This window comes from Lycium barbarum, chromosome 7 (genome assembly GCF_019175385.1).
Source record: "Lycium barbarum isolate Lr01 chromosome 7, ASM1917538v2, whole genome shotgun sequence".
NCBI classification, from domain to species: domain Eukaryota; kingdom Viridiplantae; phylum Streptophyta; class Magnoliopsida; order Solanales; family Solanaceae; genus Lycium; species Lycium barbarum.
This window is the reverse complement of record NC_083343.1, coordinates 64,510,458-64,529,826: the sequence shown is the minus strand read 5'-3', so window position 1 is coordinate 64,529,826 and position 19,369 is coordinate 64,510,458.

Below are 19,369 nucleotides of genomic sequence, written 5' to 3'. Positions count from 1 at the left end.
GCTGAGCCACACTACCAGAACCGCTGGCCAACGGACAATCTCTCATAAAATGGCCCTGACCACCGCACGAAAACAAGCTCCAGTAGCTCGATAACACTCCCCAGGATGAGACTTCCCGCAATGAGCACAACGGGGCCTGGGTGGTCTGGCCTGGCTGGGGCCTCTGGATACCTGTGAACCTGCCGCTCTGGAGCTCTGACCGGCCCCAGACGGTCCCGCACTATCAAATCTCCGGCTGCCTGACTGAGTACTCCGGCCGGACGGAGTTACCTATCTGCCTGACTGCTGCTGCTGAGGCTGTCCGCCTCGAGAATCCCCGGAATAACCTGCGGACCTAGCCCTCTTGGGCGGCCTCCTGTCCCGATCTCTACCAGAATGATCAGACCTGTGACGATCCTCCATACCCATCGCATAGGCCTGAAGTTGGGCAATGTCCATATCTGTCTGCAATGACACTACCATGCAGCCGTCGATCAAATACCGATCCAATCCCATGACATATCTGTGCATCCGATCGGACATGTCTGCTACCACGGCCGGTGCATATCGGGCCAGAGAATCAAACTCAAGATTATACTCGCGCACACTCCGACCCCTCTGCTGCAAATGTAAGAATCGGTCGGCCCGTGCCCGCCGCAACTCTGGGGGTAGAAAGTGGCAGGTGAAAGCAGTCACAAACTGGTCCCACGTAGCTGGGGGAGCACCCTCGCCCCTGGATAACTCCCAAGTCTCATACCAGTGAGCGGCAACATCTCGAAGCCTGTGCGAAGCCAGCTCGACCGACTCGGTCTCTGAAGCCCTGACCAAGTCCAGTGAGCGCCGCATCCCCCGAATAAAGTCGTGGGGGTCCTCGTCGAGCTTAGACCCGAAAAACTCTGGAGGGCCACATAATAAGAACTCCCGAACTCTCAGGCTGTCCCGCCTGTCATCATCATCATCGTCCTTCCGCCCGCGTCTGCGAGCCTGTCCTGCTACCAGTGTAGTCAGCAACTATACCGCCTCTCTCAGGGTCTTGTCCTCCGCCCCTGGCTGAGGAGCTGGAGTCTCAGGAGCGGGTACTCGGGCCTCTGGAGCTGCTGAAGGTCCTGCTCCAGGCTGTACTAGTGGGGGTGTAGCGGACCCTTCAAAACGAGGCACAACCTCAGGCAAATCATAGACACGAGCTTGGGTAGATCGCTGTGCCTGACTAGTCTCTCCCATCCTCGCTTTGCCCTTCTGGGCCGCCGTTGCCTTCTTCGGAGGCATCACTTCAAACACAATAGCGAGTAAGATCAAAATCACCCTAACTGCACAGCTCTATCGCACGATCTAAGATTCCAAAGAAAGTAACATCCTAAATGCCCTGTAGCTTCCTGTTTATAGAGGTGGTGCATAACACATCGATAAACAAGACTCTACGAGACACGGCCTGTAGATATTCCGAGGACAAACTGCTCTGATACCACTTTTGTCACGACCCAGCCCCGTGGGCCGCGACTGGCACCCTATTTGGTTACCCAGACCAAATCACATGTTTATTATCAAATCCAAACTTATTTCAGAGTTTCATAAAAGTCATATCAAACATAACTTATCGAAATATGTCTTAAGCGGTCGCACAAATCAAATACAAACTGAGCGGCGGAATAGACATCGCCGGTCAAAAGTGCAAACATAAGCATAAGGGCCATTTGGGGCCATCATAACAAGCAGACCGCTTTAAGACCAGAAAACAAAATCAAACCAACATATACAGGACCCTCACCCCACATATATGACTACAGGCCTCTACGAATTCAAAACAAAGACATATGGCGAGACAGGGCCCCGCCGTACCCAAATAGTCAAATATACCGAACATATACAAAGCAGAAGGAGTCTGTACCAAAAGTGGACTCCGGATCAAAGAGGAGTACTCCCGGAATAGCAAAGAGGGAAGCCTACTGTGGAGGATCACCAATATCTGCACCTGCGGGCATGAAACGCAGCCCCCGAAGAAAGGGGGTCAGTACGAAATATGTACTGAGTATGTAAAGCACGGAGTACAGAAATATGGATCAAAACTGAAAGCAAATCAGATAACAAAGTGGAGTACAAATCGGGATGTCAAAATCCGTATCAAAATCATATACGTATACATAATGCAAACGAAATCATGCAAACGCTTAAGAACGTGGTCGCCACTCCGACGCTGGCGCCACACACAGCATAACACCCGAAGGTTTCAAATCTCCGTATCCCCGAACACAAACACAAACATAGGTGAGCGTATCGCATCACGAGCCATATCACAGCATAACTCCAAACGGAACCCGGCCCTATGGCGAAGCCTCGGGAACCGTAACACAGCATACGGCCGAATTATCGTAAGGCGCATGAATCATAACCGGCCCGGGAACCGGTGAACGAAGTCATAATAAGGCACGAGCGGAGTCGTGAGCAAACAAATGCAAATCATACTTCAAAATAGTCTTTCAAAACATAATAGTTTTACAAATCGTTCCATAGTACAAAATAAGCGAATACTTAGTCGATACAAAGATCCGTTTCACAAAAGTTTCCAAAATGGTACGTATGGCTCAAAACGTAACTTAGCATATCATAATATTCCAAATATATCTCATAGGAGGGAGTTCCAAAATCGAAAGTATCATATCAAACTTTATTCACAAAGATAGCCCAATAAGACAAATAGGGCGTCTCGGGGTTAGCGGGCCCACCTCGAGTCAAATTGAGGTGGCGAACATAATTTACGAACATTTAGGGGCCAAAAGGTCATACATAATCATTTCTAAGTTACCCGACCACATTTCGATAGGTTTCGGACGATTGGTGGCATCCTAGCCAAAATAGAGCCCTTAGGCTTCAATTGAATTGAATGAATAGTAACTTTTCTGTGGATCGGGTTTTGAGGAGCAGAAATGCTCCGGATGTTCCAATATTCGCCTATCACACTAAGACATGCCAAATGAAGAAGTGGGAAGCTTTACATACCTTACAGACGGCGTATGCTCTCCCAAAAGTCAAGTCCCGTTTCGTCTGAAATCTGCAAATGGTCAAAGTTACCAATTGAGATTCTTAGGCTTAAAAATGCCATTAACTTCATTTTTGTCTACCGAAATTTCGGCAGCATTTCCCCTATAAATCTAACACCCCCGAGACTTAGCTCGGCTCAAAATACATCAACAACAACAACCCAAACATCATCAAACAATATAAACCATATTCAAACTTCAAAAGTCTACCTTACTACGCAAGTTGGAAATCTTTCATTCAAACTTCAAAATTCCAAATCTATATCCATATTATTGTATTCATTTACTCATTCAAGATTATGCCATCACATTCCAAATACATTCCAAGCCATACACGAAATTGCCCAAAATCCATTACTTTCCATAATTCTTTCAAAACACCAAAAGTCACGACGAACATTCTAACTTGCGTCGTTTCATTCCGAATTCATTAACATCAACCATAAATCACATTTAAAGTCTTTAGCACCTTAGACATACAATGATATACACAACTATACCAAAGGTATACACTTTCCGATAACGTTCCGAAATCATTTTCCAACGCCAATCCAATTCATCAATCAATCATTTACGACATAAAGGCCACAACGACACATTATACAAACTAAACAAGATCAATTCATATCACTTTACACTACATAAGTGCCACGGCTCCAACACCAAACACACACACACCCACGACTTTTTATATACATCAAAGTTACGGGATTCTCGTCTATTCTCAATCCTTAACATATTCATATCAATTCTATAACATTAAAGGGGCAAAATTCTTACCTTTTCTTGAAAACCCGACTTGTCGTAAACAGAGTTCTTGTGCCAAACTAATTATACCCCGTTGAAGAGGGTCTTGAGTACTTCACAACTATGTAGAAACTAGGATTTTTGGATTAGAATCAAAGGCTTGGGAATTTTTTTTTGGTTGAGGAATATGGGGTTCGGCCGAGAGGGTGATTACCCTTGTTCTTTTTTTTTTTTTTTTTTTTTTTGTTTTGTGTGATTTATCTTGAAAATTCTAAAGGAGTATGGATATATATCTTCATTAAGGGTCATGTGAAATTCACATGACCACTTAATATGGGGCTTGGGCCAAGGCCGGCCACCCCCTTGAATTGGGCTTCAATTTTGTGTCATATTTTCTTGGCCCAATTCATAAAAAGTCCCGTTTTGTAATTCCCGAAACTAATTTTCAAAATTCCAAATTTAGCCTCGGCCTTCCCCGATGTCTTAACATTAATGATTCCATAATCAACATAGTCATATTCACTAAAATCAAAATATTTCCTTATAACACACAAATCTTAATTATTTCTTGATTTCCAATTATACAAAAACACGGAACATAACACTCTGGGGCAAGTAATGTTGCAGGAAAGCATCAACAAATTCTTACCATACCGAGGGAGGTGCATTACCTCCCATAGAAGATAACCAAACCGTATACCAATGAACCGTAACATCCCGCAATCTATATGATGCTGATTCTACCGATTCAACGTTTGAAGCATGCATCAACCGAAGTGTCCTCATTATTCCATCAATAAAGCTTTGAGGGTCCTCATCTGGCTTTGACCCGAAGAATTCCAGAGGGCTTAAGCTAACGAAATCACGGGCTCTAGCACTCACAGCCCTATTGCTATAACCCATACCCTGCCGCTGAGCATACGCGGCTGTTACATCCGGCATTTTTGGTTATTCGAAAAATTCAAGATAAATTGACTTGTGATGAATAAGGCCATAATTGGACATTTCTTGGTATGAATGTGTAGGTTATGAATACAATGGTGTGGAATTACGAAAGGAGGCCAAGGGCAAAATTGGAATTTTGGGAAATTTGTCCCATGAACTACAATAATTAGCCAACCATTTTGGGCTCAAAAAAATAAATAAGTGAAGGGAGGCCCAATTTAAGGGGCCCAACCGGCCACCACACATCCAAGCCCATGGATTAATTAAATTCCATGGGAAATTATATATCATGGATAAGTATCAAGAAGTTTCAAGAAAAATGAAAACAAGAACAACAAACAAAAAGAACAAGAGGGTTCGGGTGGGAGAGAGAAAAAGAAAGAAAAGAAAGAAAAATTTTTTGGAACCAATTCTTTGGTTTAAAAGATCATCTCTTGTGAAAGTATTACCAAGTGCAAAGCCCTCTACAAGTTGATATAAGTATTGTGGCAAGAAAGCAATTTTATCCTCCAAGTGAAGAACTTGAAGAAAGGTGAGGATTTCATGCTTTTGTTATGTTATAAATGGTATATGTATGTTGTAGTATGTGTGAAGGAATGAAAAGTATGAAAATTTTGTGTGTTGGAAGTGGTTGTGTTTGGGCCGTGAGCATGCTTGTGTTACATGTCCTTGATGATTTGAATTCATGTTGTAATTTAGTGGTAGTGTGATGGAAATTGTATTAAAAATGAAAGTGGAATGAATTAGTGAAAATTGGAGGATATTGCATGTTGGCCGTGTCGTGCCTTGTATGAAAGTGGATGGATTGAATTTATTTAATGCAATACTTGTGTTGTTATGAATTTGTGAAGCAGATGGAAGGATAATGGTTAAGCTAAAACGAAGAATTTGTTGGTTAAGTTGTTGTCGGAAAGTATGTCGCTTTAGCGTGATTTCATGAAAATTATGATTAATGATAATGAACTTGGGAATATGGGAATGTGTTTATGAACTTGTATGTTGAAAGTTAGGAAAAAATTGGAAAAGTAGTGACTTAATGGGAAGTTTGAATGTTTGTGTATCTTATGAATATTATGTGAAAATGGTATGGATGCCTCCGATGTATGTCGTAATGATTTTGGTGGATAATGAATATGAAAATAATGAGTTTGGTTTGGAAACCCAAGTTTGAAACGAAAAATGTTTCGTTATGACGAAAGATGGCTAATGATGCCATAGTGCATGTTTTAATGTCTATTGATGTTTTTATGTCATTCCTGGGTTGTTGTGTTGATGAATTGAGCCGAGCTAAGTCTCGGGGATGTCGTATATACAGAGGAAATGCTGCCGAAATTTCGGTAGGCAAGTATGTGTTAAGTTGGAATATTGAAAGTTTGAAACTAACAAATGGTAAACTTGACCATTTCCAGATTTTGGACGAAATTTGGATTGACGCCAAGCGAGCATAAGGCGCCATCGAGGTATGTGAAGCATTTCCCTTTGTTCCTAGGCATGTTCCGGATGTGATAGGCTCGGCCGCGAGCCTTAAGTACGACTCCGTCCCCCGAAATTCGAGACGGAAAATCGCTCCAATTCCTTCAATCCAATTGAAGCTATTTTCTTACAAATTGCCTTTAAAGTGAATTTTTGTACAAAACTTCCCTAAACGGAGTCGGAACACTTCCAGATGATTATGGATGACCTTATAAGGTCTACTATCGGTAATTTACCTATGTCGCCTCGAGTTTATCAGCGGCGGGCCCACGAGGCCCGATACCTTCTGTATGATCTTAATTACTTTAGTTTTGCCCGATTTTCTCAGAAAACACCTGGACTACTATTCTGATCACGATACGATTGTTTTTATACAAATCTTACAAAATAGTTTTTGATATTTGGAAATCTGGTTCTGGTTATAATCTGTCGTGCCTCCCCAAGTGACGTGTAGGCACGTACCTTGAAAACTATCCGAATACTTGGTTCGATCGGCCAGTTGGCCTACTTCTGTTCTGTTGAGTCTGTATGACAATCTGTATGTATGTGGTTCCTCATTAATCAGTTCGTGCACATGCCATGATTCCTTTCACCGGATCCCGGGTCGGTACGTATATCGTGCGGTGGGCCGCTGAGCCCCATATGTGAATTCTGAAGTATGATGTGTCCGGTTTCGGGGTACTGTGTTATATGTCCGTCCCCGGTTACCGAGGATATATTACGAAGTATGATGAGTCCGGGCTCGGGGTGCTGTGTTATCTGTCCGCCCCCGGGTACCGTGGTTATGTTATGATGTGTGACGGAGATCGGAGAAGAATTTCTGATATCTGACGTGTTGTGGTGCCAATGGCAGGAGTGGCGACCACGTTCCTGCACCCTATGTGTGATTCTTTCTGTCTGTATGACTTATGCTTCTGTATGTCCGTCTGGATTATCTGACCGACGGGTTATGCTTCTGTATGTCCGTCTGGATTATCTGTCCGACTGGTTATGATTCTGTATGTCCGTCTGGAGGAAGGGCGATATGATAATTGTACGGTTTAGCCCGAGGTGGGACCCACTACGAGAATTTTCTGAAAATGTACCAAGATCCCGATTTGCCCTAAATCACGTGACAAAGGTCGTGCGGGGCGGTCGACGAAATTATATTAGTCGTAACGTATCAAAACGCATGAAAATTTCGAGGTTAAGCGTGCTAAGGCTAGAGTAATTCTGGGATGGGTGACCCCCCTGGGAAGGATGTAGAAAAAAAAAACAAACCCTGTGGTATAATCGTCGAGATTAATGATGAGGTATCGATAAAGGAAATTTTCATAAACCACAGGAGCCTCAACAAGAGTGGTCCGATTCTGATCAAAATTTCGTTTGTCATACCTCTGTCCGTCTGATTCTGAATACGTTTCTGTTTGACATACCTCTGTATGATTAACTCTGATTGCGAATCTGTCTGACACGCCTCTGTATGTCTGACTCTGGATATGAATCCGTCTGATATGCCTCTGTACGTCTGATTCTGATTTCGAATCTGTCTGATGCCTCTCTGTACGTCTGACTCTGATCTCAGATCTGTCTGACATACTTCCGTGCCCCTGACTTTGATTACGAATCCGTCCGACATGCTTCTACGCGTCCGGTTCTAGTTCTGAATCTGTTGGTATGAAGTGTCTGGTATGAAGTGGGATTACGAAAACGTGGTAGGGATCTCAGGAGTGTAACAAGAAATGATATGGACTATGACGTCTGGAAAACGTTTGTCTGTTACAAGAATATAGCTTATGGTTCGATGATTATGTGGGGAATGAGAAAATATATTATGAAGGCATTTGAATCAGTAATGTGAAAAATTACCCCATAATGTTGGTAAAGAGGCCATGTCGGAAAGTCAACAAAAGACGACTATAAAGAAAGCCCTCCCGAAGGGGTATGACGCCCCATAAGGTTAATTTAACATTCGAGGACGAATGTTTTTAAAGGCGGGGAGGATGTTACATCCGGCATTTTTGGTTATTCGAAAAATTCAAGATAAATTGACTTGTGATGAATAAGGCCATAATTGGACATTTCTTGGTATGAATGTGTAGGTTATGAATACAATGGTGTGGAATTACGAAAGGAGGCCAAGGACAAAATTGGAATTTTGGGAAATTTATCCCATGAACTACAATAATTAGCCAACCATTTTGGGCTCAAAAAAAAAATAAGTGAAGGGAGGCCCAATTTAAGGGTCCCAACCGGCCACCACACATCCAAGCCCATGGATTAATTAAATTCCATGGGAAATTATATATCATGGATAAGTATCAAGAAGTTTCAAGAAAAATGAAAACAAGAACAACAAACAAAAAGAACAAGAGGGTTCGGGTGGGAGAGAGAAAAAGAAAGAAAAGAAAGAAAAAAAAATTTGGAGCCAATTCTTTGGTTTAAAAGATCATCTCTTGTAAAAGTATTACCAAGTGCAAAGCCCTCTACAAGTTGATATAAGTATTGTGGCAAGAAAGCAATTTTATCCTCCAAGTGAAGAACTTGAAGAAAGGTCAGGATTTCATGCTTTTGTTATGTTATAAATGGTATATGTATGTTGTAGTATGTGTGAAGGAATGAAAAGTATGAAAATTTTGTGTGTTGGAAGTGGTTGTGTTTGGGCCGTGAGCATGCTTATGTTACATGTCCTTGATGATTTGAATTCATGTTGTAATTTAGTGGTAGTGTGATGGAAATTGTATTAAAAATCAAAGTGGAATGAATTAGTGAAAATTGGAGGATATTGCATGTTGGCCGTGTGGTGCCTTGTATGAAAGTGGATGGATTGAATTTATTTAATGCAATACTTGTGTTGTTATGACTTTGTGAAGTAGATGGAAGGATAATGGTTAAGCTAAAACGAAGAATTTGTTGGTTAAGTTGTTGTCGGAAAGTATGTCGCTTTAGCGTGGTTTCATGAAAATTATGATTAATGATAATGAACTTGGGAATATGGGAATGTGTTTATGAACTTGTATGTTGAAAGTTAGGAAAAGATTGGAAAAGTAGTGACTTAATCGGAAGTTTGAATGTTTGTGTATCTTATGAATATTATGTGAAAATGGTATGGATGCCTCCGATGTATGTCGTAATGATTTTGGTGGATAATGAATATGAAAATAATGAGTTTGGTTTGGAAACGCAAGTTTGAAAGGAAAAATGTTTCGTTATGACGAAAGATGGCTAATGATGCCATAGTGCATGTTTTAATGTCTATTGATGTTTTTATGTCATTCCTGGGTTGTTGTGTTGATGAATTGAGTCGAGCTAAGTCTCGGGGATGTCGTATATACAGAGGAAATGCTGCCGAAATTTCGGTAGGCAATTATTTGTTAAGTTGGAATATTGAAAGTTTGAAACTAACAAATGGTAAACTTGACCATTTCCAGATTTTGGACGAGATTTGGATTGACGCCAAGCGAGCATAAGGCGCCATCGAGGTATGTGAAGCATTTTCCTTTGTTCCTAGGCATGTTCCGGATGTGATAGGCTCGGCCGCGAGCCTTAAGTACGACTCCGTCCCCCGGAATTCGAGACGGAAAACTGCTCCAATTCCTTCAATCCAATTGAAGCTATTTTCTTACAAATTGCCTTTAAAGTGAATTTTTGTACAAAACTTCCCTAAACGGAGTCGGAACACTTCCAGATGATTATGGATGACCTTATAAGGTCTACTATCGGTAATTTACCTATGTCGCCTCGAGTTTATCGGCGGCGGGCCCACGAGGCCCGATACCTTCTGTATGATCTTAATTACTTTAGTTTTGCCCGATTTTCTAAGAAAACACCTGGACTACTATTCTGATCACGATACGATTGTTTTTATACAAATCTTACAGAATAGTTTTTGATATTTGGAAATCTGGTTCTGGTTATAATCTGTCGTGCCTCCCCAAGTGACGTGTAGGCACGTACCTTGAAAACTATCCGAATACTTGGTTCGATCGGCCAGTTGGCCTACTTCTGTTCTGTTGAGTCTGTATGACAATCTGTATGTATGTGGTTCCTCATTAATCAGTTCGTGCACATGCCATGATTCCTTTCACCGGATCCCGGGTCGGTACGTATATCGTACGGTGGGCCGCTGAGCCCCATATGTGAATTCTGAAGTATGATGTGTCCGGTTTCGGGGTACTGTGTTATATGTCCGTCCACGGTTACCGAGGATATATTACGAAGTATGATGAGTCCGGGCTCGGGGTGTTGTGTTATCTGTCCGCCCCTGGGTACCGTGGTTATGTTATGATGTGTGACGGAGATCGCAGAAGAATTTCTGATATCTGACGTGTTGTGGTGCCAATGGCAGGAGTGGCGACCACGTTCCTGCACCCTATGTGTGATTCTTTCTGTCTGTATGACTTATGCTTCTGTATGTCCGTTTGGATTATCTGTCCGACTGGTTATGATTCTGTTTGTCCGTCTGGATTATCTGTCCGACTGGTTATGAGTCTGTATGTCCGTCCGGATTACCTGTCCGACTGGTTATGCTTCTGTATGTCCGTCTGGATCATCTGTCCGACTGGTTATGATTCTGTATGTCCGTCTGGATCATCTGTCCGACTGGTTATGATTCTGTATGTCCGTCTGGATCATCTGTCCGACTGGTTATGATTATGTATGTCCGTCCTGATTATCTGTCCCACTGGTTATGATCCTGTATGTCCGTCCATATGAATCCTGATTCTGTCTGTCTGGACTATGATTCTGTCCGATTGTCGGGACTATGACTCTGTCCGTCTGGCTTATGAGCCTGTCTATTATATTTCTGTGCTTCCAGTCCAGATCATGATTATGTTTGATATATTTCTGCCTTACATACTCGGTACATTTTTCGTACTGACCCTCGGTTCTTCGGGGGCTGCGTTACATGCCCGCAGGTACAGACGCACCTAGAGACACGCCGCCAGCGTAGGGTTCTGATTCAGCTATTTTGAAGAGCTCCTTTGATCCGGAGCATACACTTTTGGTATATATCTTCTGTTTTCCGTATGTTCTGTATGTATGGAAATTCTGGGTACGGCGGGGCCCTATCCCGTCATAAGATTCTGTATGTCTGTAGAGGCCTGTAGATAGATATGTGGGTTACGGGTTTCATCTGTTTAGGTAAGTACGAACGATTTTGTGACTCCGTCTGTATGTTAGCCTCATCGGCTTATCTGTAAATTTCTGTATGTTCAGGTATGTATATGTTCGCGCGCGTGCCGTATCTGTATCGGCCTGATTTTGTAAACATTTGTTTGAAAAAAAAATCTGTATGGTACGAAGTTCTGTCAGGTAGGTATGTACGGGTACCCAGTTAGGGTACCAGTCGCGGCCCACGGGGTTGGGTCGTGACAGCGGCAACCAATTGAGTCAACAATTGAATGGCCTCTTTCATCTCTTGGATCGAAACCTTTGGTGGAGGAGCTGGGGGTGCTGGAGCTGGGGCTGAGACTCCCTCATGCTTCTCAAAAATAGGCAACGAGTGAGAGGACTAAGATTGAACCTCTTTCCGGGACTCACCTTCCTTTATATCTGTTGGCGGTACTCTCTCAGCCCTCCTTTTTGCCACTGTCTTGCCCTTTTGGGCTGTCGCAGCTTTCCTCTTTACAGGCATTTCTGAAATACATAACACACGGTTAAGGAAAGAGAAATCCTTATGTTATGGCTCTATCGCACGATCGATAAAGAAAGGAGGTCAACAGCCTCCTGTTTATAAGTATGGCGCGCAACACAATATCAACATATCTATGGCCACACACGACCAAAAGCATGAAAAGGAAATCATACATACCTCATACCGCTGATGTTTCATCTTGAATCTCTCCCAAGGGCTGAAATAAATGAGGGTATCTGGATCGCATACTTTCTTCCGCTTCCCATGTCATTTCTTCTCGTTTACTGCTTCTCCATAAAACCTTAACTGAGGCCACTTCTTTGTTTCTAAGCCTCCGTACTTGCATATCTAGTATGGCAATAGGCACTTCTTCATAAGTTAACTTTTCTGTCACTTGCACATCGCTTATTGGCACGATCCTAGTAGGATCTCTAACACATTTTCGAAGCATCGAGACATGGAAAACTGGGTAAATCTGACTCCAAATCCGGAGGTAGATCTAATTCGTAGGCCACTTTGCCCACTTTGCGCACAATCTCATAAGGTCCAATGTACCGGGGACTAAGCTTCCCCGTTTTGCCAAATCTCATTACACGTTTCATCGGTGACACTTTCAAGAGTACCCAATCTTTCACTTGGAACTCTAAGTCTCTTCGGCGATTATCCGCGTAGGACTTTTGACGACTTTGGGCTGCTAATAACCGATCTTGTATGCGCTTGACTTTCTCTATGGCTTGCTGGATCAAGTCTGGCCCTATCAGTCTGGCCTCTCCTATTTCAAACCATCCAATTGGGGATCTACACTTTCGCCCATATAAAGTTTCATACGGTGCCATTTGAGTGCTAGAATGATAACTGTTATTGTAAGAAAATTCAATGAGTGGCAAATGGTCATCCCAATTTCCTCCAAAATCTATCATACATGCCCGCACCATATCTTCAAGAGTCTGAATGGTACGCTCGGCTTGTCCATCAGTCTGCGGGTGAAATGCCGTACTAAGGCTCACTTGGGTCCCTAGACTTTCTTGGAAAGACTTCCAAAAATTGGCTGTAAACTGAGTTCCTCTATCTGAGATAATAGATACTGGAACACCATGGAGTTTTACTATCTCTTTAAGATAAAGCTTTGCATAATCTTCTGCCACATGCGTCGCTCTGACTGGTAAGAAATGAGCTGACTTGGTGAGTCTATCCACAATCACCCATAAGGAGTCATACTTACGACGAGAACGGGGTAAGCCTGTAATGAAGTCCATGTTAATCACTTCCCACTTCCAAGTTGGGATTTCTATACCTTGCAACAATCCACCCGGGTTTTGGTGCTCGATTTTCACTTGTTGACAATTGGGACATTGAGCTACGAATTTCGCTATGTCTTTCTTCATCCCATTCCACCAATATATAGACTTAAGATCATGATACATTTTCGTCGCTCCGGGGTGAACAAAATAACAGGAACAATGAGCTTCTCTTAATATTTGGTGGCGTAAATTTGCCACATCGGGAACACATAATCTGCCTCTACATCGGAGAACTCCGTCTCCTGAAATATCAAACGATGACTCCCCTTTCTGAGGGAGTGTATCTCTGTACTGCGTTAGCATGGGATCCTCATATTGTCGCTCTTTCACTTCAGCTACTAGCGACGAGACTGCTGAATTCTGAATAGTAGCTCCTTTGCTACCTGAGTCCACTACTCGAACTCCTAGGCTAGCTAACTGTTGGAGCTCACGAGCCATTTCTCTTCTCTCTGGTCGTACACCACATAAACTTCCCACAGATCTACGGCTAAGAGCATCAACTACAACATTTGCCTTTCCAGGGTGATACAAAATATCGACACCATGATCTTTTAGCAATTCCAACCATCGTTGTTGCCGCAAATTCAACTCTTTCTGCTTAAAGATATACTGAAGACTCTTATGGTTTGTATAAATATCCACATGGACACCATATAAATAATGTCTCCATATCTTTAACGCATGAACCACTGCAGCCAATTCTAGATCGTGGGTCAGATAGTTCTGTTCATGTTTCCGTAATTGCCTTGAAGCATACGCAATCACCTTACCATGTTGCATCAATACACAGCCTAGCCCAACACCTGCAGCATCGCAATAAACAACATATCCTTCCAATCCCTCTGGAAGTGTCAAGACTGGGGCGGAAGTCAATCTACTTTTCAACTCTTGGAAGCTACGGTCACAAGCATCTGTCCATTGAAACTTTGCCGATTTCTGGGTCAACTTTGTGAGTGCTGCAAAATAGAAGAAAAAACTTCAACAAATCTCCTATAATAACCTGCTAAGCCCAGAAAGCTACGAACCTCCGTAGGAGTTATGGGCCTTGGCCAAGTCTTCACGGCCTCAATCTTTTGACTATCCACTCGAATACCATCGGTTGCCACAATATGCCCCAGAAATACCACTGAGTTTAACCAAAACTCGCATTTGGAAAACTTTGCAAACAACTCTTGAGTTCGAAGAACTCCGAGGATAGTACGCAAATGATCCGCATGTTCTGCCTCGGATCTAGAATACACCAAGATATCGTCGATAAATACGATCACAAATAAATCTCAGAAAGGCCTGAACACATTATTCATCAGATCCATAAATATTGCCGGTGCATTAGTTAGCCCAAATGACATTACCCAGAACTCAAAATGACCATATCTTGTTCTGAAGGCTGTCTTAGGGATATCCTTCTCCCTAACACTCACTTGGTGATACCCGGACCTCAAATCAATCTTTGAAAACCATTTGGCACCTTGCAATTGATCAAATAAATCATCAATCCTCGGAAGAGGATACTTGTTCTTAATTGTCACCTTATTCAATAGCCGGTAATCAATGCACATTCTCAAGGAGCCATCTTTCTTTCAGACAAACAATACAGGTGCTCCCCACGGGGATGAACTAGGCCTAATAAAGCCTTTTTCAAGCAAGTCTTCCAACTGCTCCTTCAACTCTTTTAATTCTGCGGGAGCCATTCTATAGGGAGGAATAGATATAGGCTTAGTGTCTGGCAACACATCAATAGCAAAATCAATCTCCCGCTCGGGAGGAAGGCCTGGAAGCTCTTCCGGGAACACATCCGGAAATTCATTTACTACGGGAACTGACTGAAGAGTCGGCGATTCAGCTCCTACATCTTGAACCCGAACTAGAAGATAAATGCAACATTTCGTGATCATTTTCCTTGCCTTTAGATAGGAAATACACCTACCTTTTGGTGACGCTGTATTCCCTTTCCATTCTAAAACCGGTTCTCCCGAAAATTGGAAACGAACCATTTTCATTCGGCAATCAACATTGGCATAACAAGAAGCCAACCAATCCATAACATCAAAATCCACCATTTCTAGCTCATGCAAATCAATCATGGTACGACAATCAAAAATCATAATTACACAATTTCTATATACTCGGCTAGCTATTACCGATTCACACACGGGTGTAGACACCTCAAAAGGTTTAATCAACTCAAGTTCGACTCTAAATTGACCCGCAACATACGGAGTAACATATGAAAAGGTGGAGCCCGGATCAATCAATGCATATACATCATGAGAGAATACCGATAATATACCTGTAACCACATCAGGAGAAGACTTAAGATCTTGGCGTCCAGCCAAAGAATAAGCATGGTGCTGAGGGCCGCCAGAACTGGGAGCTCTCCCTCTACCTCTACCATGGCCGACTGGCGCATGTGAACCTGGCCCCATAGGGCGTATAGATGCAGAAGACCCGACTACCGACCCTGAAGGCTGGGTCCTACCTCTACCATGAACTGAGGGGCAATCACGCATTATATGGCCTGGTCGACCACATGAATAGCAAACATCCGAACCCAATCGGCATCGACCCCAATGCAACTTACCACACTGGGAACATTGTGGTGCGGGTGGCCTTGCCTGACCCGAATCATCTCTGAACTGAGACCCCGAATAACTGTGACTCAGCCCGGAACGAGTAGATCTGTCGAATCTCTGGCCTGGAAACCATAGAGGTGCACTAGTCATAGAATAGCCTGAGTGCCTGGACACTCATCGGACCTGAAGATCTGGCCCTCTTACTATGACCCCTATCCTTCTCGCATTCACTTCTCTGCTGCTGTAGGTTTTCTTCTAAGTTCTGAGCATGAGCCTGAATGCGTGCAATATCCATGTTTTCCTGAAGGGACGCAGTCAAGCATCTATCCATCAAATGTGGCCCTAGGCCTTTCACATATCGGTGTACCCGGTCCCCCATATCCACTACCATGGCCGAAGCATACCTAGCCAAAGAATTAAAGCGGAGACTGTACTCTAAAGCATTCATGCTACCTTGCCTCAAATTTAAGAACTTATCGGCTCTAGCTCGCCGAACTTCTGGAGGCATGTAATGTCTAAGAAAAGCATCAATAAACTCTTGCCATACCGGGGGAGGTGCATTGGCTTCCCATGAAGCCATCCATACTGTGTACCATTGGATTGAGACATCTCTCAATCTATACGATGCTAAATCCACCGACTCGGTGTCCGAAGCATGTATCAATCGAAGCGTCCTCAACATACCATCAATGAAATCCTGAGGTTCCTCCTCCGGCTTTGATCTAAAGAATTTCGGAGGGTTCAAAGTAATGAAGTCACGGGATCTTGCACTAACAGCCCTATCACCCTACCCTGTACTTTGCCGCTGAGTCTGAGCAGCAACCAACTATGTAAGCAAATGTATGGCCTCTTTTACATCTTGGCCTGAAGCATCCGGTGGAGGAGCTGGAGGTGCTGGTGCTGGAGCTGGGCCTGAGGCTCCCTCGCGCTCCTCTAATATAGGTACTGAATGGGAGGACTGAGATTGAGCCGCACTCTGGGACTCACTTTCCTCTACTACCGGTGGCAGTGCTCTTTCAGCCCGCTTTTCTACCACCGTCTTGCCCTTTTGGGTTGCTGTAGCCTTTCTCTTTACAGGCATTTCTGAAATACACAACACACGATTAAGGGACGAGAATTTCTTATACCATAGCTCTATCGCACGATTCTTATGAAGAAAGAAGGTCATTCATTCCTATAATGTCCGCAGCTTCTTGTTTGTAAGTGTGGTGCGCAACACACCCATAACCAAGACTCTACTAGACACGGCTCGTAGACACAATCTAGGATTGAACTGCTCTGATACCACTTTTGTTACGACCCGTCTAGAGGGCCGCGACGAGCACCCGGTGCTAACCCACCCGGGCACCCCTTAACTTACACTTATGCTTACATCTAGGTGAGCCATACAATTAAACATATACATATATTCATTCATCATACTAGTCCCATTGGACGACAATGCCTTTATACCATAATTGGCATCTATGCCACATCAATGTACATGAGCCGACGAGGCTATCAAAATGATATACAAAATATAGGCTGACAAGGCCAGACATATATAACCACATACACATGTCTACGAGCCTCTAAGAAGAGTATAACATATCACATAAGCGGGACAGGACCCCGCTATGCCTATAATTATGTACACAAAAGAATAAGTACCCAAAAGCTATGGCTCCGAATGAAATGGAGCTCTGCTATGTACTCTCTGAGAAAGTAGCTATGGATCAAGCCTGTCTCCCTGTGCACATGCGGGCATGACGCAGCGTCCACAAATAAAAGGACGTCAGTACGAAGAATGTTGTCACGACCCGACTAGGGGCCGCGACGGCTACCCGGAGCAATTACCGAGCACCGCTTACTCTACTGCTTGTCTTGCTCATTTAATACTCTTTTATCAATTTTACATACCAATTATAGGAAAATCATATTTAATCAAAACATAAATACTTTATACACATTTGCCTCTCGGCCATCAAAATAATATATACATACATATGAAAACATCTTGTGAGACCATCTAACCCACACTGCGTATCTACGAGCCTCTACTGACATAATGAATACATAGACGGAACAAGACTCCGTCATGCCCAAAATATGCATATATGAATGTACATCAAAAGAATAGCCATAAGCACCTCCGAACAATGGAGTGCTATCTATCAGCTGACAGCTACTGAGGACCTGGGCCAAGCTCTCCTCCCTGTCTACCTGTGGGCATAAACACAGCATCCGAAGAAAGGACGTCATTACGAATATTGTACCGAGTATGAGAGGCATACATAATGAAAGGAGACATCAATAATATGGGGATAACATCAACATGAGACATCTGGATCTGACTGATAATCATAAATGAAGTAATGCATGCTATCTTACTCATAGTCATCATCATAACAAGTATGCATCATATGCAAGCTGCCCGGCCATGTCGGAACGGTGTGATAATCAATAATATTAGCCCGCGTCCAGGCCTCCCGCGTCCGGGGTACCATCTCATGCCGCCCACTAGTGGTGTCTGCCACGCCCGTAGGTCGTGGTGTATCCGTATCGCCGCCCGCCGAAGTGGTGTTTGCCCGGCCAACTAGGCACGGTGTAAAATGCTCATGACATGCTTAATGTAAATACTCATAGCAATATGCTTATCATAAAATACTTATCTTATCATAATGCGTGTTTGAGGCTCATAATCAACTTTACTCTATCGGGGTGACGTAAGGTCGTGATCCCCCGGTTACATTATGGAACCATTATGGATATTCTGCCTCACCTTGAAAGGATTAGTACATAAGGTGAGTGTAGGCAAGGAATAACATCATCATCATTCTAGTGTCATCATATCGTATAACTTATCTCATATAGACATTCATTGGTATAAGCTTTTAACTTCTTAGAATGTAAGAACTCATGAAAGCAATAGGGATTCAAGCTAAAAGATTCATGCCATTAGAAAGAAGGACTAGCCTCACATACCTTGGTCGTTTAGCTAAGATATCGCTCACTTGTTCTCCGTCGATATCACGTTGTTACCTTCATAAGAGAATTCGTATCAACATTAGTAAACTAACTATAAGAACGCATCGCTAATTCTAGGAGAAGTCGGACAACGCTTCCTTCGCTCATACCACTTTTCTCATGTTTTATATGTCACACCCCGACTTTACTAGGGTGTGATGGGCACCCGACCCCATATCTGGAGCCGAGCGAACCCGCTGACTCTTATTACATAGATAAACTCTTGTATCAATTAAGAAATAAATACATGGTAAGCCCTCCAATATTTTTTTTCATAAGTAATGTCTATCATCATATGGGACCCGCGACATGAAACATAATAACATTGTGACGGTTGAAGCCGTCTACCAAGCTGACACTCTATACTCATGACTCTGTCTCCAAAGTCCCTAACATTGAACAAACACCATAGCTCATATACTCTGACTCGGCAGCACTCCAGAACAAGTGGAGCCTGCCAACTCCGCTGGAACATCTTCTATGATAACTGTGGCTCAGCTGGTGTACCTGTGCGGCATGAACGCAGCCCCCGAAGAAGAGGGGTCAGTACGAGTAATGTACTGAGTATGTAAGGCATGAATAATGACATAATAAAGGAATATACAGTATGAATAATAACGGAATAGACATATGGAGCTTATCTTGGGACAGAAGTAACCTGTACATATGAATGCCTTTCAGGCAGATGCCATG